The sequence below is a fragment of the Sciurus vulgaris genome (assembly GCF_902686455.1).
Source record: "Sciurus vulgaris genome assembly, chromosome: 2".
Taxonomy (NCBI): Eukaryota; Metazoa; Chordata; class Mammalia; order Rodentia; family Sciuridae; genus Sciurus; species Sciurus vulgaris.
In genome coordinates this window covers 53,181,784-53,197,851 of record NC_136462.1, presented here as the reverse complement: position 1 = coordinate 53,197,851, position 16,068 = coordinate 53,181,784, and the positions used below count along the sequence as shown (strand labels likewise).

Below are 16,068 nucleotides of genomic sequence, written 5' to 3'. Positions count from 1 at the left end.
TGACCTTGAGGTGGAAGTTAGGTCAGGATAAAGGAGGTTTGTTGTCATAAAAATAAATATATACATTTTTTTCAGGGTGTAAAAGGCAAAAATTGCATTTGGAATAAAACATCATTCCCAATATTATTTTTCCTTCCAATTACAGAAATAATTTTTAAATCATAAATGAAAACACAGTTGATGTATTTGTATTGGTCAACCCACAAGTAAAATCCCTAAGAGCATTTTTATTCATGCTGGATTTCAGGATTCTGGCTAATTAGTTGGATTTCCCCTAAATTTCTTTTAAGACTATTACAGGAAAAATTTTATTCATCTGGGATTAAGAACATATGTAAATGTCTACGTATGTATAATTAATTTTAGTTTCTATTTTAAAATCACTACTGTGAATCCCTCCATGTCTTTGGAAACTCCAGTGACTTCCACACTGCTCTATGCCAATCATCTACATGTGTGCCCACAAACCGAGCTGGGCATCCATTGATACTGTGATCACAAATGCAAACATTCTTCCAAGTCAATGTTTTTTCCTTCCAATTCTCTGACCCAGTTACCTATACTTTGCTCATTATTCAACCATAAAGAGACCTCTGAGTCTCCAGGTCTCCATCTTCTGACTGCTTTATTGCTTGACAATGACTTGGGTTTTACTTTTCTCTTTTCTCTTTCCTTACATGTGTGTTTGCATGTCCATACACATGTACGGAGTGGGAAGCTCTCATAATTTACTACTGAGCATTGTTGACATAGAAGATCAGTTCCATTGTGATAAGGAACATCCATTGTTCTAGATGGAGACTCACAAGGCTGTCAACTGGAGCATGCCCTGCAGTTGCCACACACATTTCAGCTCAAGCCTGGGGTCAGTAATGGACTGCTACTGGACCTGAGACATGGCATCATCTTGTGATTGTACAATGTGAGATTGAGTCACTCCAGATCTTCAGGTCAACAATGTTCTGGCGGCCCAATTTCACATGACACCCATAAAAGAAATACAGGACCAACAGCAATTGCTCTTAAGCTACCCTCCAAGAAACTGGGTCTGGACACAGAGACTCTAGAAGATTCTGTAGTCATGAGTCCGGTATCTGGTCAACCCCATGTATTGAGTAGAGTACTTAAGAAATAGGTATGGGGATCCACACAATATCCATTCCTGACTAGGATATTGTCTTAGTCCATTTCTGCTGCTATAATAAAATTCCATAAACTGTGTGGCTTGCAAACATTATAAATTTATTTCTCCCAGTTTGAAAGAATGGGAATTACAAGATCAAGGTGCCCACCAATTTGGTGTCTTGAGACAGACATGGTTCAGAGTGGTGCCTTTTCATTGAGGCCTCACATAGTAAAAGGGACAGTCAAGCTTCCATGTACCATTTTTATGAGAGTACTAATCCCATTCAAGAAGGGCCTAACTTTATGATATCATCATCTCCCAAGGATTTTACCTCTTACAATCATTACCTTGAGGGTTAAGATTTCAACATGTGAATTTGGGGAGACACATTCAGGCCATTGCAGGAAAGTTGTTCAGATAGCACTGTCATCCCACATAGTCTTAGGCACAAGAGAGGATCTTGGAAAATTCCAAGGAAGTTACTCAAAAGTGCAGTAATACCATAAGGCTCTCAATAGTAACCCTATTTGTCCAGGTCAAAGCACAGGTTACTGGGTTCAAAGCAACATTCTAGGAAGAAGCATCAAGAAACTAAGGGTTCTAAAAGTCCAAAGCAGAAGTTGTCACACTTCTAATCTAGCCACAGAAATCTTGCAGCATCACATGTGTCTTATTTTAATGAATGCAAACTAGTTATCACAGCATAACCAAAATCAAGTGAGAGAATATTAGATTTCATAGGGGAAGCCAAGGTCAAATTGCAATATAACCATGTTTGAAAAATAGAAGTTGCCACAACTAGCATGACTATAATTCTTCTCCAGAGCACTTAGAGTGTTTTACTATTCATCTCTTTACTTTTTCTCTATTATCTACCAGATTTCCACTTAGCCTAATGACTACGCTAGCACATGTGCACTTTCTACCCAAGTGTGTTGATAGAGGCAGTAAATATGAGAAAATGAAGACAAAATATCTGAAAACTAAGAGAGGGTGCCAATAAATATCTACTGATTGATATGCAATGAACCACATGTCTATTAAACAGTTAAAATGTACATAGTGAAAATAATGTTAACCTTTGCAAGAAAAGTCAGCTTCGTGGAAAACTCTGTCAAATTCATCAAATAACTTTACCACAAAACTTTTACTTAATATGTAAAACTCTACCATGCTAGTTCAACATAACACAATAAGGAAATCACAGAAGATAAAACCTCTGAACAGAGCTATATGTATGCTAAGGATGGTGTTACTTCCCAGTGCCCACAGAGGGATGAAGGCATGCTGAGAGCAAGGAATTGAGTCACTCTAATAACAAAAGTGAAATTAATAGTTTTAATATGTTTATCTATTCTCATTCCAGTCTGTCCCAGCCCACTATGTCTGGAAATTTTTACCCTCAGAAAAAAATAGTGCAGTACTTTCTGTCTGTCATTTTTTGCTAATCTTCAGATGCTGAAAATCATTTTAAATCCATTCCTGTCATTTTGGATTTGCATAAGTGTCTTGAAAGAAAAGTCTAAAAAGGCAAAGGCTGATTTAGTGTGAATGAACATGCCATAAAACATTTCAAACCTTACATCATTCATGTAAATCCTTCATGATTTAAATTTTTCAACTTACCAATAACAAGTATTCCTCCGGTGTGAGGCTGAATGCTGTAGCAAGAGCTGGGAAAATTCTTTCATTAAAATCCTTCTTCCTGAGGCTCTTCTAAGTCTGGAGGAGGGTGGAAAATAATATTCTTCACTTCAGGCTGGAATTTGCAATCTTAACCTAAACATACGATATGCTAGTTGAGAGAAGAGGAAAAGTCTACAGAACTTCATTAAGATATTAAGGCTGGTAGGGTATTCACCAGTGAGTGGGGGTGGGGGTTGATATTCGTTCTATCTATGCCCATATTGGTTTAGTAAAAAATGTTTAGTCAAGCAACTGATCAGAAAACCACTTACATATTTGGAATTTGTTTTTACTAAACTTGCGCCTATCTTATTATCAGTGTGAATAATTTTCACTCATATATTAGCTTTCCCTAGTGAAATGGAGATCTGACAAATCTCTAACCTATTTTTAATACCCGGCATGGAAAAAAAAAAAATCTCTGTGTTTCAAAGTACCTGTTTTTATCAAACACAAATTACCTATTTAATGAAATAATCTAATTTAGACCATATAGAAATCTTCACTTTAACTTGCAGCATACAACTCTTCACCTGTAACTGTATTTTTCAAAAAATTCCCAAGTGCCTTCACTCTATGACTTTCATACTATTTTGACCTCATTTACTTGCTATCTAAACTTTTCAAAAGATAAAATCCGTGAAAGGAAATAACTAAAGACAAAATCCCTCAGAAATTAGGCACATATTAAGAAGTAAATAATCCCCAAAAGATCTATACAAATAATATTCTTCAAGTGGAGGGCAGAGTATAAGAATTTAAATTTCTATATTTAATGCTAGTGACCCAAGACAGCATTATGCTTATGTTCTTATTGATGAAAGTGGTTCAGTTCCATTTGATGAGGGGCCATTAGCCAATGTCAGACACCTGTCTACAGAGTATGTGGTAGGGTAGCACTTGAGAGATGCACCTAATGAGGCCCAATTTCACCTCTGACAATACGGGTCACAGTCTTCTGCATAGTTGTCTTAAGGTCTACAAGAACGACCCCCACATCACTGAATTCTCCACAGTACCCACCTCAATTTTCAGATAATAGTCACAGTTACACAATTCTGTGTGTATAATAGACATCACTGAACTGTACACTTTAAAATAATGATTTGTGTGATATGTGAATTAAATCTTAATTTTTTATAAAGAGAGAGGAAGAACCCTAAGATATAGACAAAAAAATCAACACATAAATCAGCAATTCCTTAGGAAGCATAAAATTTTTCAATACCTCCTCCACAATAGTACCGTAGAGCTCTGGCACAGCAGATTTGGCAGGTGCCCAGCAGTCTTCATTTTAGCAGTCAGGTGATCCTGACATAGGTGGTCTGCAGGGCGATGTTAGAAAATAGTAATATATTTGTACAACTGGAAAAAAAAAAACCCTCTCGAACATAAGAATAAGAGTGGAAAGAGGGAAGGAGTACCATGTTCACTTATAAATGAACCTGTGTTTGTGAGTTCAACAATGCTTATTAAATATTAAGATCTTACTGTCAGAGGTTGGATGCTAACATTAAAACAATCTATTCATAAAGATCATTTTAATCCAAAATAAGTGATGTTAATGAAGAATTTTAGACAATAGCTTAAATTGGGAAGTTACAGGTGTATATTTCTCAGCCTCCAAATACACCATAAATGTGGCTGCCTACTTTCCCATACCTAAGGTCAGTTCTATTTTTGAGGTCCAAAGACACAGAGCCAACATTCAAAGTTCTGCAAAATCCTGACTCTGAAACCTTCACTGAGTAATTAGGAAACTCATCATATACTTATAGGCCTTGCTCATGTGACCTTAATTCCATAAAGAAGGATAAAATAATCTACAGATCAATGTGTACCAGGCCTGGCAGATTTGAAGCCAGTAATAAGACTCTTTTTGAAGGCTTAATAAGACTAAGTTGGGTTATTTGAATTAAATGTTATGTAAATTTGTCTTAGGAGACATTTAAACAAGTAATAGAACTGCAATCTCCTTATTCTTCTGCCACATAGGTGAATTTTAATTTACTATTCTGATATCATTACAAAAGAAATAAAGAACAATATACATTTCCTGCTAATACTAATGCTAGGGCCATTAAGTTATTAATTACATATCTAGAGTATATTTAAATTGTTACAAGCTTATATATGGTTATGATATAATTCTATCTAAAACATCAACTATTCCTTAATATAAAACCAGAGTATAACTTTTAATCACCCATAAACATACTTTCTTTATAAAGCACAGTCCATAAATATGCCCTTTGATATTTCAACCCAAAAACAAAAGAAAAATGTAGAAACTAAATTCAGGAAGAAGAAAAAGCTTACACTTTCTGATAAGCACTGGAACCTAACTTTAAACCTGAAAGACCAATATTTTAGCACAAAGTTTAGCACAAATGTACGTTTATCATAAATTGGTTTTGTAGTTATAAAAATTAATACAGGCACATTATTTAGAGATGGGGTTTTCTCAGACTTGGGAGGCTGAGACAGGAAGATTTTTGAATTCAAAGTCAGCCTCAGCAATTTTGCAAAGTCCTAAGTGTCTCAGAGAGACCCTGTCTCTAAATAAAATATAAAAAAGGGTTAGGGATGTGGCTCAGTTGTTAAGCACCCCTGGATTCAATCACCAGGACCAAAAAAATTTAATTTGTAGTAGAAATTTTAAATATTGTTATCTACTCAAACTCTGCTAGGTTGTTTTCCTACCTTTTTTATTACTATTAATGACCCACTACTTATGAATCCCACAATGTAGAACCACATAATCACCTGACCTACTTCCTTTGTTCTTTAGCTACACTGGAACACTGAGGCATGTCAGTCATTACTGTCTGAATGTATCCCCTAAACTTCATGTGTAAGATATCATACATTGGAAACTTGATCCCCAGAGTAGGGGTATTTAGAGATGGGGCTTTTGGGGATATACTTAGGTCATGAAAATCTCATGACCATGAGTGGAAAGTTACTATAAACAGGGCTATCAGAGGGAGTACTCCCTCTTCTGCCCTTCTTCCATGGGAGGTTATGGAACCCCTCTCTCACTGGAGTACCCAACAGTGAAGGTATCATCTTAGAAGCACAAAGGCCTTAACCTTGTAGGACCTTGACCTTAGAATTTTCAACCTCCATAACTGTGAGATATAAGATTCTATTCTTTATAAATTAAAAATGTGTAGCATTCTGCTATAGCAACACAGAACAGACTAATACAATCATCCCAAAATAAATGCTAATCCATTAAAATTCCTAAATTTAGCATTGTGAACCTGGATTTCAGCTCTTTGTCAATCATGGTAAAAATGTAAACTCTTGGAATAAATATGGTTACTTGAAACATCTTACAGTCATTTACTCAGAAAACAATGGTCGAGCAACCACTAAGGGATTGACATTATACTTGGAATTATAGATAACAAGGCAAATAAAATATAAGTCCTCTTCTCAAGGAGATGGTCTAGTAAAGACTATGGGTACGTTAACAGTAAGGAATACTGAAGTTGTGTAGATGCTCTGATGAATGTATTCAAGGAACATAGAAACAACAAAGGAAAGAGTAGCTATGCCTACCTGGATGTGGAGAGAACAGCTCCTAAAAAGTTAAACCAGAAAAAGAAAATAATGAGAATGTTAAAAATAGCAAACAATCTTTTGTCTGGAGAGCAAAAAGTATGCTTCAGTTGAAATTCCAAAAAGAAACAGATGGCATACTGCAAGCAAGTTAAAGTGTGGAGGGATTATTTGCAAAGATCATTTATTTCTGAATAACTGAATTAATTTCTGCATTGGAATAACCACTTGACATCTTCTTGGAGCAAATAATTGAGTAGTAAATAACATTAAGTACTATCATTTAGTGCATCTATTCTGTATCAAGTGTTTCACTTACATCACCCCTGCAAAGAAGGTATTCATTAATTCATTTGTTCATTCACTCATTCATTTTGTAAGTAACCACTGAGCCTCTACCTTTGGGCGGGCATTGTTTGAGCACTAAAGGTAGAGCTGTGAAGAAAGCAATCAAGGTCTCTCCCTTCAAGGACATTTCATTGGAGGACGTCAATGATGAATAACTAGTAACTGTGGCTAGAGATAAGAATCATAAGTAAATAAATGGCTTACTTCAGTAAAATGACCAAAAAAAAAAAAAAAAATAGTCTACTTCAGGAAGACCTGTCTGAAGAAAAGACATTTGAGATAAGATCTGTGTGATGAAAAAGAGCTTGAATCCAACCATTTCACCTTTTCGTTATGTTAGTATGTTTTTCCATCACTGTGACCAAAATACCTATGACAACAACTAAGAGGAGGAAAAAATTTATTTTGACTCATAGTTTCAGAGGTTCAGTCCATGATCATTGACTCTGTTGATCTGAGCCTGGGGGAAAGGTGTGACAAGGGAAAGCTGCTCAGTTCATGGCAGCCAGGAAACAGAGAAGGTGAGGAGCCAGGGACAAGCTATAATCCCCAAGTGACCTGTTATGAGCCCCCAGTGATCTACTTGTTCCAACCATGTCCCAACTGCATTCACTTACCACTCTCAGTTCATTCAAATTACTGATCCATTAAAAGGATTACTCCACTGGTTAGGTTACAGGTCTCACAATGATTTCGTCTCTGAACACTCCTTCATTAACACATGAGCCTCTGGGGAGGGGGGGCACCTCATATCTACACTGTAACACCAGTAAAAACAAAACACTAAAAGAATATTCGTTGTTGGGAGAAGAAAAGGATGAACAAATAGAGTACAGGATTATTAGGGCAGTGAATGTACTAAAATGTCAGATACATATCTTTATATATTTTTCTAAAATTATAGGATGTGCAATAGCAAGTGAACCCTGCTGTAAACTATGGACTTGGGCAATAATGACGTGCGAACACATCATTTGAGCAATAAGGATGAACTGTAGGTTCATCAGTTATATCAAATGTACAAAAATGGGGTGGGGGAGATTTTGTAGGGGTATATAGGAAGTCTCTGTACCTTCTGCTTTATTTTGCCATGAACCTGAAACTGCTCTAAAAAGTATATTCTATGTAAAAATTTGAAAATCTGATCTAGCTCACAACAGAGCTAAATTAAATTTAAGTGAGTCAAGTTAAAAAGACATTCTACAACACTAAGGTGTCATCCATGTTATGAATATTGCTTTTGGTTAAACTGTTGGAATCTGGAATCTCACCTGCACTCATCTTTGTGGATTTCAACTCTCTATTTGAATTAAGTGATTATACTGAGAAAAACTGTGATTGCTACATTTTCAAGATAAGAAAACATGTTGGGGGATGGATTGGAACAGGATGGATATGAAATGAAAAGATGTAAAAGGTAGGAAATTAGAGGGTATTAAGCGATTGAAACTCATCTGAGTAAAAGCAGGAGCAGTTTTCGTTCAGTGTGAACCATTAAGTCAGCATTGAATGTCACTGGTTACTATAGGAACTTGGGTAATGGAAAATGAAAACAGCTAGATTTATGACTCCCATAAATGTGTTACACAGCTGCCTACTCCCTGCCAGTAAAGACTGCTGAGACTGGTAAATGGTGAGACTTTTACATATAAATGTGTAGAAAGGAAATGGACAAATTAATAAATCTTTAATATGAAGTTTCAGATTAGATAAATTTGAATTATTTTGCCTTTGGTTATTCTTAAATAAGCGACTAAGTCATCCTGGGAGGTAAAATCATAAAACTTCTATGTATAATAAAAAAAAAAAAATGTTCAGTTGAATTTGGTCTTCCATAAAACAAACCTGCAAAATTTATTGTCAGCAAGTCACACTTAAAAAAAGTCTCAAATATCTGTAAGACCTCAAAAAGTTATGGTTGTATATAGTATTAATTATAATTGAGAAAAAATATTCATTTTAAACTACAATACAACTATTCAAATTAATGTAATCTTATAACCAATAGAAATATTTACCTAAATTTGTTATTCTCTTGATTTTCTTTTTTCTCTAACTCCAGGATTACTCTCTGAATCCAGGCCTCATTTCCTGAGCACCATAAAAACCACTTGAAGTATACTAAACATCCTCTTCCAACCCATTTTCCACAGTACCACCTGTGCAACCTTTCTAAAACATCATTCCCTTCTGAAGCACAAGATTCCAAAAACCCTATTAAAATTGCCTACTTGGGTGTATCATATTTTGATAACTAAAATCCAACCAACATTTTTATTTTATCTTTAAAACACAGTGACCATATAATTTATTTTCATACCAGGTTACTTTTGATAGTAAAAGACAGTTGTTAATAATTACCCTGAGATAGCTAACTTAGGAAATGTGAAATGTGATTCCCTTGTTTAAGAGCCAAGAGTTCTTTTACTTTTTCAGCTTCAATGAATTGCTCGCTCCTCCGTGCTACATAGCACTAGTTCCCCTACTTAGCAATTTCACATGCATGGTGAGCATTCTCATCTTATATAATTCCTACTCTAGGTTCACATACCCAAGAAATCTAAGATGCATCTTTGCATCCTGGGCACCAAATAGAACATCAGATACTTAAAAAGTACTCAATAAAAAATTTTTGGTTTTTCAAGCAGAAGCTTACAGTCTTATTTTGCCATGAAACTGAAACTGCTCTAAAAAGTATATTCTATGTAAAAATTTGAAAATCTGATCTGGCTCACAACAGAGCTAAATTAAATTTAAGTGAGTCAAGTTAAAAAGACATTCTACAACACTAAGGTGTCATCCATGTTATGAATATTGCTTTTGGTTAAACTGTTGGAATCTGGAGTCTCACCTGCACTCATCTTTGTGGATTTCAACTGTATTTGAATTAAGTGATTATACTGAGAAAAAACTGTGATTGCTACATTTTCAAGATAAGAAACATGTTGGGGGATGGATTGGAACAGGATGGATATGAAATGAAAAGATGTAAAAGGTAGCTAAGTAAAAGAAAAATAAATGTCTGGTAAATGTAACAAAGATCAGATTAAGATACAAACCATATGAATCTACAAAATTATATTGCATTGGAACTGCATTTGAGTATTCATTGTAAAGGAGGGGAATATCAATACAAATACTGGTGCTGCCTATCTAAACATGTGTCATATGCTTTGATCTTGATATTTATTCTCTGAAATAATAACTTTGTGTTGTCCCTTTAAGTGCCAATACATAAGAATAACAGATAAAATACAAAAATTTTAAGTTCTATTTTAAAAATGCTTCACCGCATGTTAAATGCTATTTATTATAGTTCCAAAAACGTCTCTGCCCAGTCACACCAGGACTCTGGCATTCCTTCTCCAATTCTTATTAAGGAATGATCCTGCAATTATTCTTTTCAGTTGATTAACATAGCTTCCACTTTATTTCTTACGAATGATCCTCTTCTGTGTGATATCTCCCACCCAGGGACATCATGACTAATTCTATGTAATGACCTCAGCAAAAGTAGGTGAATGTAAGATGTATCACTAATGAAAACATCTTTGCCCCCAAATGGATCCTGATGAAAAATGCTCAGGTCTTCAAATCTACTTTCTCATTTTGCAAACGCATGTATTTGATTTAAGACCACTTGATTTGAAATGATATAAAAATCTAAAACCTTTTAATATGGGAACACAGAAACTTAGAGAAGACTTTGTATTAACTTCATGAGATATGCTCTTTACTAATAAAATGTCAAGGGGAAGACCCATCTCCAAATTTCTGCAAATCTGCACCTGAAGTAGAGCCTTCATTACTTTTCAGAAACCTCAAGATGGCACATCAGCTCCCTGAGACATTCAGATATCACATGGGATCCTCAGTCTATTATTCACCAACAATTGGTCTTAAACCAATTATTTCCAGTTTTTCTTCACCAACATCCCTGGTCACATTTCCTTATGACTCTGCATTTTCTCCTATATCTTATTACTATTTTTCTTTTCGTGAATATTTATTGCTATGAAAAAATAATATAAATTTATTACAGGCAACTTAGAAAACATAAAGAAAGAATACAATAAAAATCATCTGTAGAAATAGCAACATCCAGAGATACATCTGATTATATAAGTCGGACACATCGTTTCCAGCCTCATCCAGAACTATTTCCTCTAGAAACTTTCCCAGCCTGCAGACCCAGCTCATGGGCAGAAAGGGAGGCTTGCTTTACCAAATGATCCCACCCCTTCTGGATATAGCTGATTGCATTAGGAAGATATTTCTTGACTTTCAAAAAAGTCAATTTCATTCTCTTTACATTCTGTATCAATTAAGATCCAGTATGAGCTAATGATAATGAAGATTGCCACCAATGTTTACTTGTTATATAAGCAGACAAAATTTGTGTGTGAAAGGTGTGAAGGGGACAGAAGTAGACACCAAAAGAAGAAATAAGAGCCTATGCAGTCCTGGAGAGGCAGAGAGATTAGAATACTAAAACTAGAGGCTGCTCAGCACTGGTTCCCATAAGGTATAAAGAGAATTCAGTGCCTGTATTTGTTCATTTTATCTTTACATTAACTCCTCAATTCCTTTATTGAGTGGATCATTGGTCCATAATCTGATCTTTGCCTATGAGATTCTTTATTATAAAACTAATGTGATTATATCCTATTTTGCAACCAACTTTTTAAAATTTTTCATTGTACAAATTTGGGAGTATGGTGTAATAATTCAATATGTGTATACAGTGTACAATTTTAAAATCAGGGTATTTAACATTTCATCCTCCTTAATTTTTTTATTAACACAATAGTTGTACATATTTATGGGGTACAATGTGACATTTCAATACAAGTATAAATTATGCACTGATCAAATATGGGGTAATTAACATTTACATCTATCACCATTTGTGTTTGAGACTTTGGGTCCTTCTAGTCATTCATTCTAGTTTTTGTGAACTATACACCCCACATAATGTAGAATATTAGAACTTTTTATTTCTACCTAACTGCATTTGGGTAACCCTCATCTAACCTACCACTGTCTCCCCTTCCCTTCACTCTTCCCAACTTCTGGTAATCACTATTATACATTCCAGTCAACCTTTTAAAAACATCTACATAAGAGAGAGAACATATGGAATTTGTTTTTCTGCATCTGACTTACTTTACTTAACATAATGTCCTTCATTTCCATCCATTTTGCTACAAATGATATCATTCTTCTTTGTGAATGAATAACATTTCATTGTGAATATGTACTGTATTTCCTTTATCCATTCATCTGTCGATGGCCAGCTAGGCTGAGTCCATGTCTTAGCTATTGTGAATATGCAGCAACAAACATGGGTGTGCAGGGGGTAGGGGGGAGTCTTTGGTATGCTAATTTCATTTCCTTCACATACATACCCAGAAGTGGGATAGCTGAATCATTTGATAGATCTAAAGTTTAGTTTCTTCAGGCCCCTCCATCCTATCCTACTAATTTACATTCCCACCCACAGCTTATGAGAGACCCCTTTTCACCACATCTTTATCAACATGTGTTATTTTTCATGTTTTGATAATAGTCATTCTGGGTTATGACATCACTGTGGTTTGTGCTTTTATGGCCTTGATGGTTAGCAAAGTTGAGCGCTTTTTCATAAATTCTCTGGCCATTTGAATTCCTTTCTTGAAGGAGTGTTTATGCATCTCATTTTCCCAGTTTTTAATTGGATTATATTATTAAGTTTTTAAAATTCCTTGTGTATTCTAGATATTAATCAGCTGTCAGATGATTACACATTTTTTTGCCCATACTCTAGATTGCCTCTTACTCTCTTGTTCTCTTCACTGTGCAGAAGCTTCTTAGTTTAATATAAACCCATTTGTCTATTTTTACTTTTTTTCCTATTCTTTTATGATCTTATCAAAAAAATTGGGGCTTATTCTGATGTCTTATAATATTTTGTCTGTCTTCTTCTAACAGTTTCCTAGTTTTAGGTCTTATATTTATTTCTTTGATAAAGTTTGGGTTGAATTTTTCTACATACTGAGAACCAGAGATCAAGTTTCAGTCTTCTGCATATAAATATCCAGTTTCCCAAGACCAGTTATTAAAGAGGCTGCTCTTTCTACAAAGAAAGTTTCTGATGCCTTTGTCAAGAATTAGTTGGCTGTAACTCAAGGGATGATTTCTGAGACTCTTCTGTTGATTGATCTATGTGTTTATTTTTATATCAATGCCATGTTGTTTTTCTGGCTATAACTTTTTAATATATTTTGAAGTCAGGTACTTGTCACCTCCAGCTTTATTGCTTTTATTCAAGATCACTTTGTCTATATAAGGTCATTTGTGCTTCTGTATGTATTTTAGGATTCTGTTTTCTAAAATTTTCTGTAAAAAATGCCATTGGTATTTTCATAGACATTACACCAAATCTGTAAATTATTGTGGGTACAATAAACATTTAATAATGTTAATTCTTACAATCCATGAACACAGGATGTCTTTTCACTTTTTTTTTTTTTTCTGTTCTCTTCAATTTCTTTCATTAGAATTTTGTTATTTTCATTATAGAGATGTTTCACTTTGGGGGTAAAATTTATTCGTAGGGTTTTGTTTTGTAGCTATGGTAAATGGGACTGCCTTCATTCTTTCTGTCTCTCCAATTTCATTATTGGTGTATAAAAATGCTAATTTTTGCATCTTGATGTTGTACCCGCCAACTTTACTGAATTTATTAGTTCTAATGGTCTTTGGTGGAGTTTTTAGATATTTTCGTGTATAAAATAATCTGATTTGCAAAGATGATAATTTGGTTCCTCCTTTACTCTTTGTAGGCTTTTTATTACTTTCTCTTGCCTAAATGGCCTGGCCAGGACTTCCAGAACTATGCTGAAAAGAGGTTGAGAGTGGACATCCTTGGTTGTTTCAGATCTTTGAGAAAACGTTTTTGTCTTTTCCCCATTCAGTATGATATTAGCTAAATATAGGTTTGTCATTTATTATGTTCAGAGATGTTCCTTCTACACCTAATTTTTTCAGAGATTTTATCAGGAGGGGATGTTGAATTTTATCAAAAGCATTTTCTGTGTCTATTGAGATAATGATCAGCTTTTATCCTTCACTTTGTTGATGTAATGTATTACAACTTACTGTCATGTATATGTTGAATCATCCCTGCCTTCCTTGGGTAAATCCTGTTTGATTATGATAAATTATAATTTTGATATGCTGTTAGATTTTGTTTCCTAGTATTTTGTTTAGAATTTTTCCACCAATGTTCATTAGAGACAGTGGTCTATAGTTTCCTTTTGTTGTTGTGTAAACTTGTCTGATTTCATTGTTAGGTTAATCCTGGCCTCATAGAATGAGTTTGGAAGAATACCTTCCCTTTCACTTTTTTCTTTTGGAATAAGTTGAGAGGAACTGACATTAGTTCTAAATTTAAAAGTTTGATAAAATTCATCATGAAGTCATCCAATCCTGCACTTCTCTTTGTTGAGAAACTTTACTACTGATGCACTCTCACTATTCATTTTTGTTTAGATTTTCAATGTCTTCATGGTCCAATGTTGGTAAGATTATATAAGTCCAGAAATTTATCCATTTCTCCTAAGTTTCTTAATTTTTTGTTGTATAGTTGTTTATAATAATCCCTAATGATCCTTTGTATTTCTATAGTGTCAGTTGTGATGTGTTTTTCATCTTTAGTTTTATTTATTTACATCTTTCTTTTTTTTTTTGGTTAGTGCAACTAAAGATTTGTTATCTTTTCAAAGAACCCAACCAGATTTGTATCATTGATATTTTATTTTGTTTTTAAGTCTCTATTTCATTTATTTCTTTGCTATTCCTCTCTTTCTATTAATTTTGGGGTTAATTTGCTCTTTTTCTCTGGACTTGAGATGCATCATTAGATTATTTATTTGAAATATTTCTATTTCCATGATCTAGGTGTTTATTCATATAAATTTCCCTTGTAGTATTGTATAGTACTTCACCAGTAAAGACACCAGTAAAATTTTGATATGTTTTGTTTCCATTTTCACTTGTTTCCAAAATTTTTTAAATTTTCCTTTTGGTTACTTACAATTATTTCTTCAGCATCATGTTCAGTATTCATTTGCATGATTTCTGAAGTTTTTGTTGTTTATTTCTAGTTTTATTCCATTGCAGTCAGAAAATATATGTGATATGATTTCAATTTCTTTGAATTTATTAACACTTGGTTTGCAACCTAATACATGGCCTATTTTAGTAAATTTTCCATGTGTGATGAAAAGAATGTATTCGGCAACAGTTGGATGAAATGTTCTACAAATTTCTATAGAATCCATTTGATCTATGGTATAATTTAGCCTTGATGTTTCTTCACTGATTTATTTTTGACTGGATGATTTTTCAATTAGAAGAAACAGGGGACTGAAGTTTCCCACTATGATTATATTGGATCCTATCTCTCTCAGTAGATCTATTAATGTTTACATTGTAAAATTAGGTGCATAAATTCATATTCTTTATACCTTCTTGTTGAATTGATTCATTGATCATTATATAGTGACCTTTGTGTCTTCATAAATTTTTGTCTTTAAATTCATTTCCTCTGATATAAATTCAGCTACTCCTGCTTGCTTTTGGTTTCCATTTGCTTAGAGTATCATTTACTATCCTTTCACCATCAGTCTGTCTGTGTGTGTCTTTACTGGTAAACTGAGTTTCTTATATGAAGCATATTTTTGAGTCTTGCTTTTGTATCTGTTGATCTAATTTCTATTAATTTGTAAATTCAGTCCATTTACATTCTAGGTTATTAGTGATAAGTAAAGAGTTAGTGTTATCATTTAGTTAACTTCCTTCTAATTTTTTTCTTTGTTTTTATTTATCTTTTAATTTTTTACAGACTGCATTTTGATTCACTGTACACAAATGGGGTACATCATTTCATTTCTGTGGTTGTACATGATGTAGACTCATACCATTTGTGTAATCATACATGTACATAGGGTAATGATGTCTATCTCATTCCACCATTTTTCATACCCCGCTCCTTCTTATTTCCTTCTACATAATCTAACGTCCCCCCATTCTTCTCTCACTCCCCACCTCACCACCCCCATTATATATCATTCTCCACTCTCAGGGAAAACATTCGGCCTTTGGATTTTGGGGATTGGCTTATTTCACTTAGCATGATAATCTCCAATTCCATCCTTTTGTCTGCAAATGCCATGATATTATTCTTCTTTATGGCTGAATACTATTGCATTGTGTATATATACCACAGTTTATTTATTCATTTATCTATTGAAGGGCATCAAGGTTGGTTCCACAATATAGCTATTGTCAACTGAGCT

At 34.2% G+C, this 16,068-nt stretch overlaps 1 long non-coding RNA gene across 1 annotated transcript in view; it reads right to left on the bottom strand.

The window, feature by feature from the left end:
- LOC306653168 overlaps positions 1-16,068 on the bottom strand; it is a 425,241-nt gene that overhangs the window by 272,425 nt on the left and 136,748 nt on the right. The window contains exons 2-3 of the long non-coding RNA XR_013761658.1: positions 6,380-6,401; positions 2,753-2,848 (exon numbers count right to left, since the gene is read on the bottom strand). This is a non-coding gene — a long non-coding RNA (uncharacterized lncRNA). The remainder of the gene's footprint in view (positions 1-2,752; positions 2,849-6,379; positions 6,402-16,068) is intronic.